This window comes from Haemaphysalis longicornis, unplaced genomic scaffold (genome assembly GCF_048455015.1).
Source record: "Haemaphysalis longicornis isolate Haplotype H1 unplaced genomic scaffold, Haemaphysalis longicornis Haplotype H1 scaffold_1, whole genome shotgun sequence".
NCBI lineage: Eukaryota > Metazoa > Arthropoda > Arachnida > Ixodida > Ixodidae > Haemaphysalis > Haemaphysalis longicornis.
In genome coordinates this window covers 197,106,736-197,126,626 of record NW_027526203.1, presented here as the reverse complement: position 1 = coordinate 197,126,626, position 19,891 = coordinate 197,106,736, and the positions used below count along the sequence as shown (strand labels likewise).

The window sequence follows — 19,891 nt, the reverse complement described above, 5'->3', positions numbered from 1 at the left end:
CTTATAAATCTTTACCTAGTATGTGTGCTAGTTCTGCATCAATTGCTAAAAAAAAAACGCAACACATGCTAATGAACTGATCATGAAAAAGTGACGTAGTGAATAGTAAATCTGTCTGCTGAAAACAATTTTTTAATAAAACTACAGATTTGAATATAGATTACATGTTGCAATGTATGGGTATATGAAACAGCAGAAAACAAGTCCCAAAGCTCGAAAATTCTTTATTAAATGCTTTATAACCTCAAATATACATACAACATTTTACGTGCCCATCACGGTTTAGGCCAGGAACATCTGGGCTCAAAACTTTCCACAATTTCTCAGTCAGCACCTGCAACACCAAAAGAAACAAATAAACGCTTTCTTTTACAACCACACCGCAAACGTCAAGTGAATCTAAATTCACAATTGATGGTGTATTTTGTCCCATATATGGCTACATTAATATGTACACAAAAGTTAGTTTAGCCTGCTTTTGAACTATTCTAACTGCTTATTCTGAATTTTTTTTCTACGTGACACCAGAGATCCTTTGCTGATGCAGTCTTGTGTCTAAAACCTGCTTTAGTCCCTTCACACCAAACGGTATTTTTGACTTTTTTGAGAATTTGTACAAGGCCAAATAATGGCTTACACTAGTAGGATTAAAGTTCTGAGCTAGACTGCTTTGATCTCTGATCTCGTTAACAAACTGCACTGCCTTACCCAATAGCTAAGCAGGTGCTTACAGTGTATCTGACAGAACAGCTGTCACACAATGGCCATACAGGACAACTGGGTCGGTTTATCAGTCAGGAATTACATGAGGGGGCACTAAACTGAGCCCAACTCATCGCACTACTGCTGCAAAAACAAAGTGGAAAAAGATTCTATTTCGGGGGTTGTAGTTGCCGAGGCCACTCTTGGGCTATGAAGCGTGACACAGTGCTAGGTTCGATCCACGTTAATCCTGACATTTGGGTATCTTAACACGCACTGAAATCTGCACACACGGGCGTTTTCGATTTTTTTCTTTTTGCCTTCACTAAAAAAAAAAAAAAAGGAAAAGAAAAAGTCCTTGGGCTCAGCTGCACAATGCTTTAGGAACTGCGGCTGCTGCTCAGGCACAAGTTGGAGCCATTACTTGACTAGGCACAAATCCTCAAGAGTTGAAAACTGATTTCAGCGCAAAGCGGCAAAACAGCACTTTATTAAAAACAAGAGAAGTGGGAAAGACCTTATAACAACACGCGCTAAAGAATGACCTTTTTGAATCGTCAATGTAAATCGTCAATGCCTGGATAGCATATCCTTCATGCACAAGTATACTTAGTTGCTCCTTTAGACCGACAACGATGGCCAGAAGAAGTCAGGCTGCTGCCTTGCACGCCTTGTACTTGCTGCTTCGCCTTAATACTATTACCATAAGTTAGGAGCCAAGTATCTGAAATACCCATCTGTTCGATGCTTTGAACGTGCCATGTAGGTGTTGTCGTGCAGTAATCCTCATTGGACGACGAGAACGAATGCAAATTAAATGACTCGCGAGCGAAAAATGACGTTACCAAAGTTGATCAGTTGGCGACTCTGGCACCGCTTTACCATTGAGCCAATGCTGTCGACTTGTTTGTAAACAACCTGTAATTTCTCCGCGCCACGTAACATCATTGATAGTGGTTGCGGACTGAAGTAGCGTAGAAAACCGGGCTAGTTGGTGCAGATTCATCTTCGCAGCGCACAAATAACGGGACAAAAAGGAGGATAACAGTGGACAACCAACGAACCAAAACTGAATTTTTGTTCGTTGAGAGACAAACGCTCTCAAGTACTGCTCTCTTCAAGATACGCCAATTCTGCATCTAAAAGTGCTAAAGACGAGCGCTAACACACGAGTCAGACATTTTTCGAATTTTATGTGCTTCCACTATACTTCCCTCACCTTTTGTTCATCGTGCAAGAACAGTACCGTTGTATCATGAAGGAAAAGCGTGCAACCATAATCTTTGCAATGGGTGGGAAGAGGGCCAGAAGGCACTCAGTGAACTGGCCAACATCAAAGCGACCACCATTGAAAGGAATGCAATAAACCACATTTAATCTGTAAGGAACAACCTGTTTCTCATGTTTCACACCACAGCTGTTTGCTCGGCCCTTATTACTAATATTCTTTTCGATGGCGGGACAGCTGCAGTTTAACTTAATTTTGGCTGAAAACACCACATTGATGTTATATCTGCTCCTCACTTCTTTCAAGCGGTGAGATACATCGTGCAGGTACGAGATTACAACTATCTCTTCCTTCACAACATCACAAGCAGGAGACAAGTTTTCTTCACCAAATCCAACAACTGAAGACAGGCCGACCCAATGACTCCGTCACCGTAGCCAGCATTTTTGGGTCCAACTAACTGTTCACCAAAGCTAGACTCAATTAGGTGAAAACAAGGCTGAAAACAAAACAAGATGGCTGACCTGAGGCAGTTAACAAGAATCCCATATTTTGCAATCCTAGAACGTGCTGATGAAGAGTTCAGTAAAGGCTCCTTCGATCGCGGTCTATAGAGCCAACATACATGATTCTGCTCGAATTTTAACAACAGGTCCAAAAACTGGATTGTTCTTTTGTTTAGCGCCTTGGACATAAAGGTCAGCCTAAATGCGTGACGTTTGAATGCTTTTAAAATGTCTACCATTTTTCTTGTAGGGTCATAGTTTCCACAAAGTACTAGGTAATCGTCAACATACATGAAAATTTTAATTGCCAAACCCTCCAAGTCACGTTACAATACACGGTCAACATGAGCCAAGGAAATGTCACTAACAAGGTGAGGAACTTTAGAACGTCTACAGATTCCAGATCTCTGCACAAAGACACCGTCACACCATCCTACAATAGTTGATGCTAAGTAGAAACGCAGAAGCTCCAAAAAGGATTCCACGGAAATCCCGCAACTTTGCATAAACTTAACCTCGCCGTTGTAGACAGTGATACACTCTTTCACAGAGACCAAAACTTGTTCATACGGAAGGGAGTAGAAAAGGTTTCCAGTGTCAATGCTGAAAGCAGAGCACCAGCCTGGATTACTGCGCGCGCAGTAACCTCATTTGCGCGCTTCGAAGATGAAGGGGCTTGCGCAGCGTGCCCTATCCTGGTCCTCCTGCACTGCAACATCTGCTACCTCAAACACGGAGCTGCGCAGTGGACGCCAGGTCGGCACAGAAATTTTGGCACTCGATGGAGCCCTCTGGCCGACTATGCCACTTATGGTCATCTCCCATCCCTGCGACCGCAGCACCTTCTGCGGCACTGACGTTGATGACTGGACAAGCACCTACGAGAGTGCGAGCGCTCATAACAGATGGGATGCAACCTTGGGGCTGGCCAACGTAATATTTTACCTCAAGGGCCCAGCCAGACTATTGTTGGTTTGAGACACACGAAGCAGACCTGACAAGCTGGGAAACCTGCAAATTGATATTACGTGAGCTGTTCGGAAAGTTTGTTGGCCACCAACTAGCCGCGAAGGAACTTTCTTCCCATGCCAAAACCTCGATGGAGTCATCCATCGCCTATATTCAGGATGGTGTTGCTCTGTGTCACAAGATAGATGCCGACACGTCAGAAACTGGCAAAGTAGGCCATGTGCAGAAAGGAATTGCTGATGGCGCTTTCAACCTGCTTGTTTTTAAGGACTGCACCAGCACAGACGGCATCATTACAGAGTGCAGACCGTTTAAACATCTTGAAAAGGGCTTCGCAGCCTCTGGAAAATGTTTCTTTGGTTATCAACGTAACTAGTTGATGCATTTATTTTTGTTATTCCCCCCACTGTAATGCCAACAGGCGCTGTGGGTACCAAATAAAGTAAGAAAGAAACAAGCGAAAGCTCACTGTATTGCCCCACAGTTCACTCGACTGCCTAACACGGCTCCCACATCCTATTACGAGTATACTACTCCACTGGAATTTGCCTTCTTTGTTCGACGACTTAATGAAAATAGTACGCCTTGAGCTGGAGGCTACGGCTATGGCTGGCTTACTAGCCCCGACCCGTGAATGAACGTCACCTTCCATCTCCCTAATCCATGCGATATACAGCAAGAGCTCGCAAGCCACACCATTCCACGCATTTGCTCTGTAGCTCACCCGAAAAACGCTTTCACTGTTCCTCGTGTCTTAACTGGTCCCCACCAATATGCCCCACGCCATTTTCAGACACAAAATTCCGAAGAGTGGAGTACTCCTGAAAACAACCCAATATGCTTCCACTGCTGTCACGGTGGGCATGTGGCCCGCTACAGCTTTCGACATTGCCACGCTAAGCCTTCGCCTCACCAGAAGACTAATCAATGCAGCTCAAGAAGGTAATACTGCATCTGTGACCTGGACGACAGATCCTCTATTAACCAAGGAGTCTAAGCCCAATTTACTAGACGTTACTGTTGATGGTGTTGCAGCCCAGGCTCAAACTGACACAAATGCTCACATCTCTGTAATGAGCTTAACCCTCCGCTGGCATCTCCGCAAAGTTCTGACGCCACCCATGCAAACATTTGTTCGAGTTGCCAATGAGAGCACACCTTCAATTGCCGGAATGCGTACCGCCTGAATATGGATTGCCGACCACGATAGTGTCGTTCTCTTCACCATCCTTGAAAAATGCCCCCATGACATTATCCTCAACGTCCATTTTTTTTCGAACCGCTCTCATTGACTGTTCTGCGGGACTTCTCTCTTTTGAATTTTCTTCTGCCAAAAATGCTCAAAAGCACCGTTCTCGTTCCACAGATTATGTCCATTTGCTGTCAAATGCTGTAACATACATGCCCCTGTGATAAAGCCCACCCGTTTCTCACAGTTATTTCTCACCAGATTGTTCGACAAGCCGAGCGGAAGCTACTACAAGCACGTATCCTTGAGTGCCGCCAGAAGCTACGAGCTTTGGAGAAGCAAACCTTCTTTGCACGCCGGCAACTTGAGTATTTTATTCCTGAGGACTTCTCAGATGTGCAGCTGCACACAAACTTCACTGCTAGCATGGCAGAAGGCCGTCATAGAACGTCGCAAGAGAGGAAACTGCAAGCACTCCAGCCGGACATGCCACAATGCACCCAAGAGGTCATCAACCTATCTCCGTACACACCGGACGAAGAGGAGGCTAAGGTTTTGTCCCGTGGTTTGAATTTTAACACAGAAGCACCCCCGGAGCCAGGAAAGGTGATTTGTGCGGTCGAACGCGCGGTCGGCCAGCTTCCCTCTGAAGTACGGCAAGAAGCGCGCACCCGTGCTATTGGTGTGCTCTCTGGTTTGCGAAGACATTGTGCAAGACTGCATTTATCGGTAGCGGAGAGGCAAGCCATCAGGAGCCTGCGGAATAACAGCAGTATCGCAATCCTTCCTGCTGACAAAGGCAATGCCACGGTCTTGCTAGATAGTAGTGACTACCACACGAAGATGTTGGCCCTTCTCGAAGACCAGCAGACATACGCTCCTCTAGCCCGTGACCCAACTAGCAGGTTACAGTCGAAGCTCCAAGAACTGCTAACCAGGCTTTTCAAGCTAGTCCCTCCGCACCACAAGGGCCTCTACTACAGGTTACTGTGCACGAACGGTTCAGCCCCGGCAATCTACGGTCTGCCTAAAATCCACAAGCCTGGCGTTCCTCTTTGGCCTATCGTCGACTTCTCGAGGTCACCGCTCTACCGACTATCAGGCTACCTTCACCAAGTGTTGAGCCCTCTAGCCGGTAAGACGCCCACGCACGTCGGAAACTCATCCTCTTTTGTTTCGAAGCTGAAGGACGTAACTCTAACTGAAGACGACGTCATGGTTTCGTTCGACGTCAAGTCTCTTTTCACTAGTGTCCCAGTGGATCTGGCAGTAGCCATGTGCGAAGAAGCACTAAACGCGGACATTAGCCTTCCCGATTGCACTCCCTTTGACGTCCCCGAGCTCTGTGAGTTGCTTATGTTTTGTCTGCGCAACACCTATTTTTCTTACGGGGGAAGCCCCTATCAGCAGACCCATGGCACGGCGATGGGTGCGTCCATATCAGTTACTACAGCCAATCTAGTTATGGAGGCTTTAGAGGGGAAGGTATTGGCAACCTTCACACCGGCACCGAGGTTTTTCTGCCGCTATGTCGACGACTGTTTTTGTATTTTAAAAAAGCAAGATGTCCCATGTCTTCTGGACAGCCTCAACGCCCAGAATGTGGATATACAGTTCACCGTGGAGTTCGAGCAAGACAACATGCTTCCCTTTTTTGGATGTTCTTGTTCGCCGCGATGTGGGCGCTCTCTCCTTCTCAGTGTACAGGAAGCCCACACACACGGGTCGTTACCCCAGTTTTGAATCTTGCCACCCTCTCGGCCACAAGACATCCGTTGTGTCGTCCTTGATAAAGTGCGCCGTGCGCTCAGATGACAGTGCACTGAAACGTGAATTAGGAACGATTCGCCGCAAACTAATCGCCAATGGCTATCCTAAGCGACTTATTTGCCGAACCAAGAATAAGGTACTACAGCGAAGAATGGCCAACAACAGGACATTACGAGCACGCGCAGCCATCCCCTACGTCCCAGGATTAAGCGATGCATTGTCGCACGTCTTTTCAAAATACGACATGCGCATTGCCCATGTACCGACCAGCGAGCTCCGCGACGACTGAAAGAGCACCAACGTGATGTAAGAAATCATAATCACATGACGAATGCCATTGCCATTGCGGAGCACGCGCACAATCATTCCCACAAGATTGACTGGGAGAACACCGCAATTTTAGCTAAGGAAAAGAACACATCATCTCGGCGTCTGCTAGAGTCACTTTTTATCCAATCAACGCCAGCCGCAATGAACCGGACGGATGGGACTTTGCCTCCCGTCTACGCATGCTCTCTACGTCATGTGCTGCCTATATAATTGACGACGACGGCTTGTCTTACGTAGTGAACAAGGAACCCGTATGTGGTTCCGAAACGTCAATATATTTTTATTCTTGGTCAGTGTTCGCTTTTCTTTTGCAAGTTATTATATGGTCTTCCCTATTACAGATGCGCTGCTTCTGTGAAACGTCACCCTGCCACATATCATCATTACTGTGGTAGAGAACCGAACCTGCCTTCCCTTTCAGTTTTTCAATTTCAGTTTCACACCTCAAGTCCTTCCCAAGGGGATTTCGCTTGCAATGCTGTGCCCTTTCTGCCATGAATGCTAGCACCCCTGCAGATTTACCTCCTGCAGTGCAGGCGTCCCATCAAGCACCATCAATCAAGGCAGTGGCTGCTTCAGACCTCCCACCGGATCATACCGCCGATCTCCCTCGTCTTCTGGATTCCTGCAAGGACATCTTCGACTTAGACAACCATTCACCAACCCAAACTTCTGCAGTCACCCATCATATCAACACCAACGATGCTTCACTAGTGTACAGGTGGCCCTATTGCGTATCACTTGCTGTACGACTCGTCATCCAAAAGGTAAAAAAAAAAATGCTCAGTAAGGATACAGTTGAACCATCTTCCAGTCTGCGGGTGTCTCCAGTCGTGTTGGTCAGAGAAAAAGATGGGACGTAGTGCTTCTAGATGGATCATGCAAACTTAACTATTATGAAGGAAGGCCTCATACAGTGGGATGTCATTGATACAATTCTGCATAATACGTTTTTCTTTTCATTCCAAGCTAAAATCCCTTAGAAATAATGCATTTTCGTGCATTTGATACGATCACATTTTTGCTAAAAATTGGATAGCACGACCACGAAAGTGAACCTTGACCATTTTTAGAAACCTTACATTTATTCTTCGGTATACTAGCTCAAACCCCATGCCAACAACCCATGACCTGCATGGCAGCGCCAGTTCTGCGACAAAAACACTGCTGCCGGGCGTGGGCGCTCTGTTCAATGAGGATGATATGTGAGGCGATGCACTGTGCCATCTAGTGAAACATATCATAATCACAGAGTTTCTCAGTTTGATCATAATCGAGGAAGAAGGTTCCAATGCTCTTGGCAGTCGACCACTTCCCTCCCCAACTTCTCGCCATGCTCTGTGCTTCCCGCTCCGTTCTTTGTTCTCTTTCTGCGCTGTTCCTGTGTTCGGTGGTGTTGCTTATGAGGCCATTTTTGTTCTTGTTCTATTTGACTAGTCTTGTTCTCCTTAGGCTGCCTTGTTGCTGTGCGGGGTGTGCTGCCAGGTTTGTGGCAATGTCGAAGAAACGGAAGGCACTCAGTATAAAAAGAAAAAGTGTAAATTGTACAGAAATTGGAAGAAAACCCGAAGAGGAAATGCGTGGATATGGCACACAAGCTCGGTTTGCCAGTGTCAACGCTCAACACTATTGCCGGTCAGCAAGAGGAACTTCAAAAGAATCCGCAAGTTTACGGCCCCGATGCGAAACAAGCACAAGGTGCGAAGCATGACCAAATGGAAGACATCCTGCTCACATGGTTGGAGGAAGTTAGAGCGGCAGGATGAACGCCGATAGGTCAGTACTGCGCGAAAAAGTTGACAACACTGCGCTCTCCTTGGGCATTGAGGACTCCAAAGCATCTGGTGGCTGGCTTCACCAATTCAAGGCACAACGCGAAGTGTCATACAGAACAGCATCCGCCCAAGTGAAAAATACCAGCAGCTTTTTTTTTTTTATTTTTACATTTCCGGAGAATTTTCTCCCCCACTTCGAAAAGAAAGTGCAGCACAAATTTACCAGCTACTCCACTGTTGCTCAATAAAATTGAGTTGCTGACGGAGAATGCAGATTTTTTCCCTTTTTTTTAACAAACTCTTTGGATAATACGATTTTCACATAATACTTTTTATTTCCCGGTTCCCCTGAAAAACGTATCAACGAGATTTCACTGTACATGATACATAGACAAGATGCGGCAGGCAACTTGTGAAGGGAGGTAACCTCGTGAAACCAAAGCCTGATTAGTCATTCTAATTTCTCCTATATTTCAATATGGTCTAACACCAGCTACTCCACTTCGGCAGAGCCAGTGGGGAACATTTCAACACTACTGTCACTGTGTACTGCAGAACGAACATCCATCCCGCATTTAAAAACCCTGCATACGAAGCTGCATCGCGCAAAGTTGTTCTATGGCCACTGAATGTCTTCGCTGAATGTCAAGGAAGCGTCCTCACCGACGCGCTTTGGCGTCGTCTATCAGCGGATTCGTATGTATACAAGCGTTTACAGCAAGAACGGTAAATATATTTCTACGCTCTTCAAGCGCATGTCGGCAAAATGCGATTACTTCGCCGCGTTCGCAGGATTGCGCCGCGCAGTAGAGAACACAGTCGTAGCATACTAGCAGGAATGAACGCATCGTACGGCTTCTTCCACGTTTCGTCACCCCGTGACTACAGTTTACCTCAACACCAATTTATAACGCACGCCCTTAAAGAGCTTACACTCTAAAAAGCGCTACAACCTTTCTGGTAACCTTGAGTGAGTGTAAAAGGGTAGCCACCGCGCACATCACGTCGCAGCTAGCGCCGTCTTCAATGCGAACGCGGTCGTCGACGCGGCTACGTGACCGTGCCGCTGACAGACTCAAGGAAAGTGTATTTGGGGGCTCTAGAGCAACGTATTTAAATTTAGCCCATGTTTGCGAATAACAAATGATTCCTTGAGTGCTTTAGTTACATTGTCATTCAGAATGTGCCTAGCCAGTTATGTCCAACATACGGAGAGCGCACGGCGTTTGCAGTACACGGACAGGTATATAATTACCCGTCCCTCTTGACACCAGCCCTTAAAAAATATCTTACCTTTCGTTCATGACGCAAAAAGATGCCGAGGAGAAAGCAGCAGGTTTCGTTATCTACAAGAAATCGATGCTGGCTTGCGCTTTGAAACTCGTACACTACAGGCAGATGGCTTCGGCTTGACATGGCTTGACCAGTGTTGCTTTTGCCATGCGCAAACTTAATTCAACTAAAGTTTTCTGTTACGCGACTTTTATACTCTGTTACCTTCGCAAATAACAAATAACGAGCGGCCATATTTAGCCGGTTGTGTGACAGAGTTTTTTAGTTAAATTAAGTTTGCGCAAGGCAAAAGCAACACTGGTCAAGCCATGTCAAGCCGAAGCCACTTGCCTATTGTGTACGAGTTTCAAAGCGCAAGCCAGCATCGATTTCTTGTAGATAACGAAACTTTCCCCTCGGCATCTTTTTGCGTCATAAACGAAAGGTAAGATATTTTTTAAGCGCTGGTATCAAGAGGGACGGGTAATCATATACCTGTCCGTGTACTGCAAATGCCGTGCGCTCTCCGTATGTTGGACATAACTGGCTAGGCACATTCTGAATGACAATGTAACTAAAGCACTCAAGGAATCATTTGTTATTCGCAAACATGGGCTAAATTTAAATACGTTGTTCTAGAGCGCCCAAATACACTTTCCTTGAGGCTGTCAGCGGTACGTTCGCGTAGCCGCGTCGACGACCGCATTCGCATTGAAGTCGGCGCTAGCTACGACGTGATGTGCGCGGTGGCTACGCTTTTACATTCACTCAAGGTTACCAGAAAGGTTGTAGCGCTTTTTAGAGTGTAAGCTCTTTAAGGGCGTGCGTTATAAATTGGTGTTGAGGTAAACTGTAGTCACGGGGTGACGAAACGTGGAAGAAGCCGTACGATGCGTTCATTCCTGCTAGTATGCTACGACTGTGTTCTCTACTGTGCGGCTCATTCCTGCGAACGCGGCGAAGTAATCGCATTTTGCCGATATGTGCTTGAAGGGCGTAGTAATATATTTACCGTTCTTGCTGTAAACGCTTGTATACATACGAATCCGCTGATAGACGACGCCAAAGCGCGTCGGTGAGGACGCTTCCTTGACATTCAGCGAGGACATTCAGTGGCCATAGAACAACTTTGCGCGATGCAGCTTCGTATGCAGGGTTTTTAAATGCGGGATGGATGTTCGTTCTGCAGTACACAGTGACAGTAGTGTTGAAATGTTCCCCACTGGCTCTGCCGAAGTGGGGTAGCTGGTGTTAGACCATATTGAAATATAGGAGGAATTAGCATGACTAATCAGGCTTTGGTTGCACGAAGTTACCTCCCTTCACAAGTTGCCAGCCACATCTTGTCTATGTATCATGTACAGTGAAATCTCGTTGATACGTTTTTCAGGGGAACCGGGAAATAAAAAGCATTATGTGAAAATCGTATTATCCAAAGAGTTTGTTAAAAAAGAAGGAGAAAAATCTAGCTGCATTCTCCGTCAGCAACTCAATTTTATTGAGCAACAGTGGAGTAGCTGGTAAATTTGTGCTGCACTTTCTTTTCGAAGTCTGGGACAAAATTCTCCGGAAATGTAAAAATAAAAAAAAGCTGCTGGTATTTTTCACTTGGGCGGACGCTGTTCTGTATGACACTTCACGTTGTGCCTTGAATTGGTGAAGCCAGCCACCAGACGCTTTGGAGTCCTCAATGCCCAAGGAGAGCGCAGTGTTGTCAACTTTTTCGCGTAGTACTGACCTATCGGCGTTCATCCTGCCGCTCTAACTTCCTCCCACCATGTGAGCAGGATGTCTTCCATTTGGTCATGCTTCGCACCTTGTGCTTGTTTCGCATCAGGGCCGGAAACTTGCAGATTCTTTTGAAGTTCCTCTTGCTGACCGGCAATAGTGTTGAGCGTTGACACTGGCAAACCGAGCTTGTGTGCCAAATCCACGCATTTCCTCTTCGGGTTTTCTTCCAATTTCTGTACAATTTCCACTTTTTCTTTTTATACTGAGTGCCTTCCGTTTCCTCGACATTGCCACAAGCCTGGCAGCACACCCCGCACAGCAACAAGGCAGCCTAAGGAGAACAAGACTAGTCAAATAGAACAAGAACAAAAATAGCCTCATAAGCAACACCACCGAACACAGGAACAGCGCAGAAAGAGAACAAAGAACGGAGCAGGAAGCACAGAGCATGGCGAGAAGTTGGAGAGGGAAGTGGTCGACTGCCAAGAGCATTGGAACCTTCTTCCTCGATTATGATCAAACTGAGAAACTCTGTGATTATGATATGTTTCACTAGATGGCACAGTGCCTCGCCTCACATATCATCCTCATTGAACAGAGCGCCCACGCCCGGCAGCAGTGTTTTTGTCGCAGAACCGGCGCTGCCATGCAGGTCATGGGTTGTTGGCATGGGGTTTGAGCTAGTATACCGAAGAATAAATGTAAGGTTTCTAAAAATGGTCAAGGTTCACTTTCGTGATCGTGCTATCCAATTTTTAGCAAAAATGTGATCGTATCAAATGCACGAAAATGCATTATTTCTAAGGGATTTTAGCTTGGAATGAAAAGAAAAACGTATTATGCAGAATTGTATCAATGACATCCCACTGTATGAGGCCTTCCTTCATAATAGTTAAGTTTGCATGATCCATCTAGAAGCACTACGTCCCATCTTTTTCTCTGACCAACACGACTGGAGACACCCGCAGACTGGAAGATGGTTCAACTGTATCCTTACTGAGCATTTTTTTTTTTACCTTTTGGATGACGAGTCGTACAGCAAGTGATACGCAATAGGGCCACCTGTACACTAGTGAAGCATCGTTGGTGTTGATATGATGGGTGACTGCAGAAGTTTGGGTTGGTGAATGGTTGTCTAAGTCGAAGATGTCCTTGCAGGAATCCAGAAGACGAGGGAGATCGGCGGTATGATCCGGTGGGAGGTCTGAAGCAGCCACTGCCTTGATTGATGGTGCTTGATGGGACGCCTGCACTGCAGGAGGTAAATCTGCAGGGGTGCTAGCATTCATGGCAGAAAGGGCACAGCATTGCAAGCGAAATCCCCTTGGGAAGGACTTGAGGTGTGAAACTGAAATTGAAAAACTGAAAGGGAAGGCAGGTTCGGTTCTCTACCACAGTAATGATGATATGTGGCAGGGTGACGTTTCACAGAAGCAGCGCATCTGTAATAGGGAAGACCATATAATAACTTGCAAAAGAAAAGCGAACACTGACCAAGAATAAAAATATATTGACGTTTCGGAACCACATACGGGTTCCTTGTTCACTACGTAAGACAAGCCGTCGTCATCAATTATATAGGCAGCACATGACGTAGAGAGCATGCGTAGACGGGAGGCAAAGTCCCATCCGTCCGGTTCATTGCGGCTGGCGTTGATTGGATAAAAAGTGACTCTAGCAGACGCCGAGATGATGTGTTCTTTTCCTTAGCTAAAATTGCGGTGTTCTCCCAGTCAATCTTGTGGGAATGATTGTGCGCGTGCTCCGCAATGGCAATGGCATTCGTCATGTGATTATGATTTCTTACATCACGTTGGTGCTCTTTCAGTCGTCGCGGAGCTCGCTGGTCGGTACATGGGCAATGCGCATGTCGTATTTTGAAAAGACGTGCGACAATGCATCGCTTAATCCTGGGACGTAGGGGATGGCTGCGCGTGCTCGTAATGTCCTGTTGTTGGCCATTCTTCGCTGTAGTACCTTATTCTTGGTTCGGCAAATAAGTCGCTTAGGATAGCCATTGGCGATTAGTTTGCGGCGAATCGTTCCTAATTCACGTTTCAGTGCACTGTCATCTGAGCGCACGGCGCACTTTATCAAGGACGACACAACGGATGTCTTGTGGCCGAGAGGGTGGCAAGATTCAAAACTGGGGTAACGACCCGTGTGTGTGGGCTTCCTGTACACTGAGAAGGAGAGAGCGCCCACATCGCGGCGAACAAGAACATCCAAAAAAGGGAAGCATGTTGTCTTGCTCGAACTCCACGGTGAACTGTATATCCACATTCTGGGCGTTGAGGCTGTCCAGAAGACATGGGACATCTTGCTTTTTTAAAATACAAAAACAGTCGTCGACATAGCGGCAGAAAAACCTCGGTGCCGGTGTGAAGGTTGCCAATACCTTCCCCTCTAAAGCCTCCATAACTAGATTGGCTGTAGTAACTGATATGGACGCACCCATCGCCGTGCCATGGGTCTGCTGATAGGGGCTTCCCCCGTAAGAAAAATAGGTGTTGCGCAGACAAAACATAAGCAACTCACAGAGCTCGGGGACGTCAAAGGGAGTGCGATCGGGAAGGCTAATGTCCGCGTTTAGTGCTTCTTCGCACATGGCTACTGCCAGATCCACTGGGACACTAGTGAAAAGAGACTTGACGTCGAACGAAACCATGACGTCGTCTTCAGTTAGAGTTACGTCTTTCAGCTTCGAAACAAAAGAGGATGAGTTTCCGACGTGCGTGGGCGTCTTACCGGCTAGAGGGCTCAACACTTGGTGAAGGTAGCCTGATAGTCGGTAGAGCGGTGACCTCGAGAAGTCGACGATAGGCCAAAGAGGAATGCCAGGCTTGTGGATTTTAGGCAGACCGTAGATGGCCGGGGCTGAACCGTTCGTGCACAGTAACCTGTAGTAGAGGCCCTTGTGGTGCGGAAGGACTAGCTTGAAAAGCCTGGTTAGCAGTTCTTGGAGCTTCGACTGTAACCTGCTAGTTGGGTCACGGGCTAGAGGAGCGTATGTCTGCTGGTCTTCGAGAAGGGCCAACATCTTCGTGTGGTAGTCACTACTATCTAGCAAGACCGTGGCATTGCCTTTGTCAGCAGGAAGGATTGCGATACTGCTGTTATTCCGCAGGCTCCTGATGGCTTGCCTCTCCGCTACCGATAAATGCAGTCTTGCACAATGTCTTCGCAAACCAGAGAGCACACCAATAGCACGGGTGCGCGCTTCTTGCCGTACTTCAGAGGAAAGCTGGCCGACCACGCGTTCGCCCGCAAAAAACCCTTTCCTGGCTCCGGGGGTGCTACTGTGTTAAAATTCAAACCACGGGACAAAACCTTAGCCTCCTCTTCGTCCGGTGTGTACGGAGATAGGTTGATGACCTCTTGGGTGCATTGTGGCACGTCCGGCTGGAGTGCTTGCAGTTTCCTCTCTTGCGACGTTCTATGACGGCCTTCTGCCATGCTAGCAGTGAAGTTTGTGTGCAGCTGCACATCTGGGAAGTCCTCAGGAATAAGATACTCAAGTTGCCGGCGTGCAAAGAAGGTTTGCTTCTCCAAAGCTCGTAGCTTCTGGCGGCACTCAAGGATACGTGCTTGTAGTAGCTTCCGCTCGGCTTGTCGAACAATCTGGTGAGAAATAACTGTGAGAAACGGGTGGGCTTTATCACAGGGGCATGTATGTTACAGCATTTGACAGCAAATGGACATAATCTGTGGAACGAGAACGGTGCTTTTGAGCATTTTTGGCAGAAGAAAATTCAAAAGAGAAGTCCCGCAGAACAGTCAATGAGAGCGGTTCGAGAAAAAATCGACGCCGAGGATAATGTCATGGGGGCATTTTTCAAGGACGGTGAAGAGAGCAACACTATCGTGGTCGGCAATCCATATTCAGGCGGTACGCATTCCGGCAATTGAAGGTGTGCTCTCATTGGCAACTCGAACAAATGTTTGCATGGGTGGCGTCAGAACTTTGCGGTGATGCCAGCGGAGGGTTAAGCTGTTTACAGAGATGTGAGCATTTGTGTCAGTGAGAGCCTGGGGTGCAACACCATCAACAGTAACGTCTAGTAAATTGGGCTTAGACTCCTTGGTTAATAGAGGATCTGTCGTCCAAATCACAGATGCAGTATTACCTCCTTGAGCTGCATTGATTAGTCTTCTGGTGAGGTGAAGGCTTAGCGTGGCAATGTCGAAAGCTGTAGCGGGCCACATGCCCACCGTGACAGCAGTGGAAGCATATTGGGTTGTTTTCAGGAGTACTCCACTCTTCGGAATTTTGTGTCTGAAAATGGCGTGGGGCATATTGGTGGGGACCAGCTAAGACACGAGGAACAGTGAAAGCGTTTTTCGGGTGAGCTACAGAGCAAATGCGTGGAATGGTGTGGCTTGCGAGCTCTTGCTGTATATCGCATGGATTAGGGAGATGGAAGGTGACGTTCATTCACGGGTCAGGGCTAGTAGGCCAGCCATAGCCGTAGCCTCCAGCTCACGGCGTACTATTTTCATTAAGTCGTCGAACAAAGAAGGGCAAATTCCAGTGGAGTGGTATACTCGTAATAGGATGTGGGAGCCGTGTTAGGCATTCGAGTGAACTGTGGGGCAATACAGTGAGCTTTCGCTTGTTTCTTTCTTACTTTATTTGGTACCCACAGCGCCTGTTGGCATTACAGTGGGGGGAATAACAAAAATAAATGCATCAACTAGTTACGTTGATAACCAAAGAAACATTTTCCAGAGGCTGCGAAGCCCTTTTCAAGATGTTTAAACGGTCTGCACTCTGTAATGATGCCGTCTGTGCTGGTGCAGTCCTTATAAACAAGCAGGTTGAAAGCGCCATCAGCAATTCCTTTCTGCACATGGCCTACTTTGCCAGTTTCTGACGTGTCGCCATCTATCTTGTGACACAGAGCAACACCATCCTGAATATAGGCGACGGATGACTCCATCGAGGTTTTGGCATGGGACTTAGCATCAACTATTGTAGGATGGTGTGACAGTGTCTTTGTGCAGAGATCTGGAATCTGTAGACGTTCTAAAGTTCCTCACCTTGTTAGTGACATTTTCTTGGCTCATGTTGACCGTGTATTGGAACGTGACTTGGAGGGTTTGGCAAATAAAATTTTCATGTATGTTGACGATTACCTAGTACTTTGTGGAAACTATGGCCCTACAAGAAAAGTGGTAGACATTTTAAAAGCATTCAAACGTCACGCATTTAGGCTGACCTTTATGTCCAAGGCGCTAAACGAAAGAACAATCCAGTTTTTGGTCCTGTTGTTAAAATTCGAGCAGAATCATGTATGTTGGCTCTATAGCCCGCAATCGAAGAAGCCTTTACTGAACTCTTCATCAGCACGTTCTAGGATTGCAAAATATGGGATTGTTGTCAACTGCCTCAGGTCAGCCATCTTGTTTTGTTTTCAGTCTTGTTTTCACCTAATTGAGTCTAGCTTTGGTGAACAGTTAGTTGGACCCAAAAATGCTGGCTACGGTGACGGAGTCATTGGGTCGGCCTGTCTTTAGTTGTTGGATTTGGTGAAGAAAACTTGTCTCCTGCTTGTGGTGTTGTGAAGGAAAAGATAGTTGTAATCTCGTACCTGCACGATGTATCTCACCGCTTGAAAGAAGTGGGGTGCAGATATAACATCAATGTGGTGTTTTCAGCCAAAATTAAGTTAAACTGCTGCTGTCCCGCCATCGAAAAGAATATTAGTAATAAGGGCCGAGCAAACAGCTGTGGTGTGAAACATGAGAAACAGGTTGTTCCTTAGAGATTAAACGTGGTTTATTGCATTCCTTTCAATTGTGGTCGCTTTGATGTTGGCCAGTTCACTGAGTGCCTTCTGGCCCTCTTCCCACCCATTGCAAAGATTGTGGTTGTACGCTTTTCCTTCATGATACAACGGTACTGTTCTAGCACGATGAACAAAAGGTGAGGGAAGTATAGTGGAAGCACATAAAATTCGAAAAATGTCTGACTCGTGTGTTAGCGCTCGTCTTTAGCACTTTTAGATGCAGAATTGGCGTATCTTGAAGAGAGCAGTACTTGAGAGCGTTTGTCTGTACAGTTGCTTATAGTGGGTTCATGTGTCATGTTTTTATGTTTTATACCTTCGATGGCTTTATATTTGTCTCTTCAATAAAAATTCGGTTTTGGTTCAGTGGTTGTCCAGTGTTATCCTCCTTTTTGTCCCGTTATTTGTGCGCTGCGAAGATGAATCTGCACCAACTAGCCCGGTTTTCTACGCTACTTCAGTCCGCAACCACTATCAATGACGTTACGTGGCGCGGAGAAATTACAGGTTGTTTACAAACAAGTCGACAGCATTGGCTCAATGGTAAAGCGGTGCAAGATTTGTGAACTGATCAACTTTGGTAACGTCATTTTTCGCTCGCGAGTCATTTAATTTGCATTCGTTCTCGTCGTCCAATGAGGATTACTGCACGACAACACCTACACGGCACGTTCAAAGCATCGAACAGATGGGTATTTCAGATACTTGGCTCCTAACTTATGGTAATAGTATTAAGGCGAAGCAGCAAGTACAAGGCGTGCAAGGCAGCAGCCTGACTTCTTCTGGCCATCGTTGTCGGTCTAAAGGAGCAACTAAGTATACTTGTGCATGAAGGATATGCTATCCAGGCATTGACGATTTACAAAGTGACACTGTGTTTATTCAAAAAGGTCATTCTTTAGCGCGTGTTGTTATAAGGTCTTTCCCACTTCTCTTGTTTTTAATAAAGTGCTGTTTTGCCGCTTTGCGCTGAAATCAGTTTTCAACTCTTGAGGATTTGTGCCTAGTCAAGTAATGGCTCCAACTTGTGCCTGAGCAGCAGCCGCAGTTCCTAAAGCATTGTGCAGCTGAGCCCAAGGACTTTTTCTTTTCCTTTTTTTTTTTTTAGTGAAGGCAAAAAGAAAAAAATCGAAAACGCCCGTGTGTGGAGATTTCAGTGCGTGTTAAGATACCCAAATGTCAGGATTAACGTGGATCGAACCTAGCACTGTGCCATGCTTCATAGCCCGAGAGTGGCCTTGGCAACTACAACCCCCGAAATAGAATCTTTTTCCACTTTGTTTTTGCAGCAGTGGTGCGATGAGTTGGGCTCAGCCTAGTGCCCCCTCATGTAATTCCTGACTGATAAACCGACCCAGTTGTCCTGTATGGCCATTGTGTGACAGCTGTTCTGTCAGATACACTGTAAGCACCTGCTTAGCTATTGGGAAAGGCAGTGCAGTTTGTTAACGAGATCAGAGATCAAAGCAGTCTAGCTCAGAACTTTAATCCTACTAGTGTAAGCCATGATTTGGCCTTGTACAAATTCTCAAAAAAGTCAAAAATACCATTTGGTGTGAAGGGACTAAAGCAGGTTTTAGACACAAGACTGCATCAGCAAAGGATCTCTGGTGTCACGTAGAAAAAAAATTCAGAATAAGCAGTTAGAATAGTTCAAAAGCAGGCTAAACTAACTTTTGTGTACATATTAATGTAGCCCTATACGGGACAAAATACACCATCAATTGTGAATTTAGATTCACTTGGCATTCGCGGTGTGGTTGTAAAAGGAAGCGTTTATTTGTTTCTTTTGGTGTTGCAGGTGCTGACTGAGAAATTGTGGAAAGTTTTGAGCCAAGATGTTCCTGGCCTAAACCGTGATGGGCACGTAAAATATTGTATGTATATTTGAGGTTATAAAGCATTTAATAAAAAATTTTCGAGCTTTGGGACTTGGTTTCTGCTGTTTCATATGCCCATACATTGCAACATGTAATCTATATTCAAATCTGTAGTTTTATTAAAAAATTGTTTTCAGCCTACAGATTTACTATTCACTACGTCACTTTTTCATGATCAGTTCATTAGCATGTGTTGCGGGTTTTTTTTTTTTTTTAGCAATTGATGCAGAACTAGCACACATACTAGGTAAATATTTATAAGGCTTAATGTTGTTTCAGTTTTTCAGTCAATTTGAGAACCTGTATTTGCTGTAAACTTAAGTGCTTTTGTGATCACATGCCTTGAAGCATGCTCCAGCGTAAGAATACTGGATACCAAAGCCCCTTGTGGCTTGTTTTGACATCAGTGGAGGCTTCATATTCCAACTCGCAAATAAATGTGGGTGCTAGCACCATTGGGGCTTGCAAGCAAAAAAGAAAAAGACCCATGAACACACGATCGCGAAGAGGAGGCGGTGCAAAGGTAGTCCTGCGTGTCTAATCTAAGAGGCGAAGATCAGAGCAGGAGTATTTGACAGTTCTAATTCTGCCTGGGCGAAACTTTAGTGCCAACTGCCATTTCGTCTGGGCGGAGCGCTAGATACGATAAAGAAAAAAACAAAACAAGCAACCCGGTTGTTTGTGCGACCGCATAAAAAGCAGCAGGGCAGAAAGTGCAACCATCGTGACAAGGTTGAAAGCAATCGTCAG

The 19,891-nt window shown here is 46.1% G+C and overlaps 2 long non-coding RNA genes across 2 annotated transcripts; one reads left to right on the top strand and one right to left on the bottom strand.

Annotated features, from left to right (window-relative positions):
- Window positions 1–204: 204 nt before the first annotated feature.
- Window positions 205–9,864, bottom strand: LOC144167873 (uncharacterized). Its single transcript, XR_013322145.1, has 3 exons — window positions 9,763–9,864; window positions 7,217–7,319; window positions 205–334 (listed from the first exon to the last, which is right to left on the bottom strand). It is a non-coding gene; the product is annotated as an uncharacterized LOC144167873 (long non-coding RNA).
- A 223-nt stretch (window positions 9,865–10,087) lies between these two features.
- LOC144140983 (uncharacterized) lies at window positions 10,088–19,162 on the top strand. The gene is made up of 3 exons (XR_013316404.1): window positions 10,088–10,186; window positions 12,631–12,733; window positions 19,063–19,162. It is a non-coding gene; the product is annotated as an uncharacterized LOC144140983 (long non-coding RNA).
- Window positions 19,163–19,891: the final 729 nt, after the last annotated feature.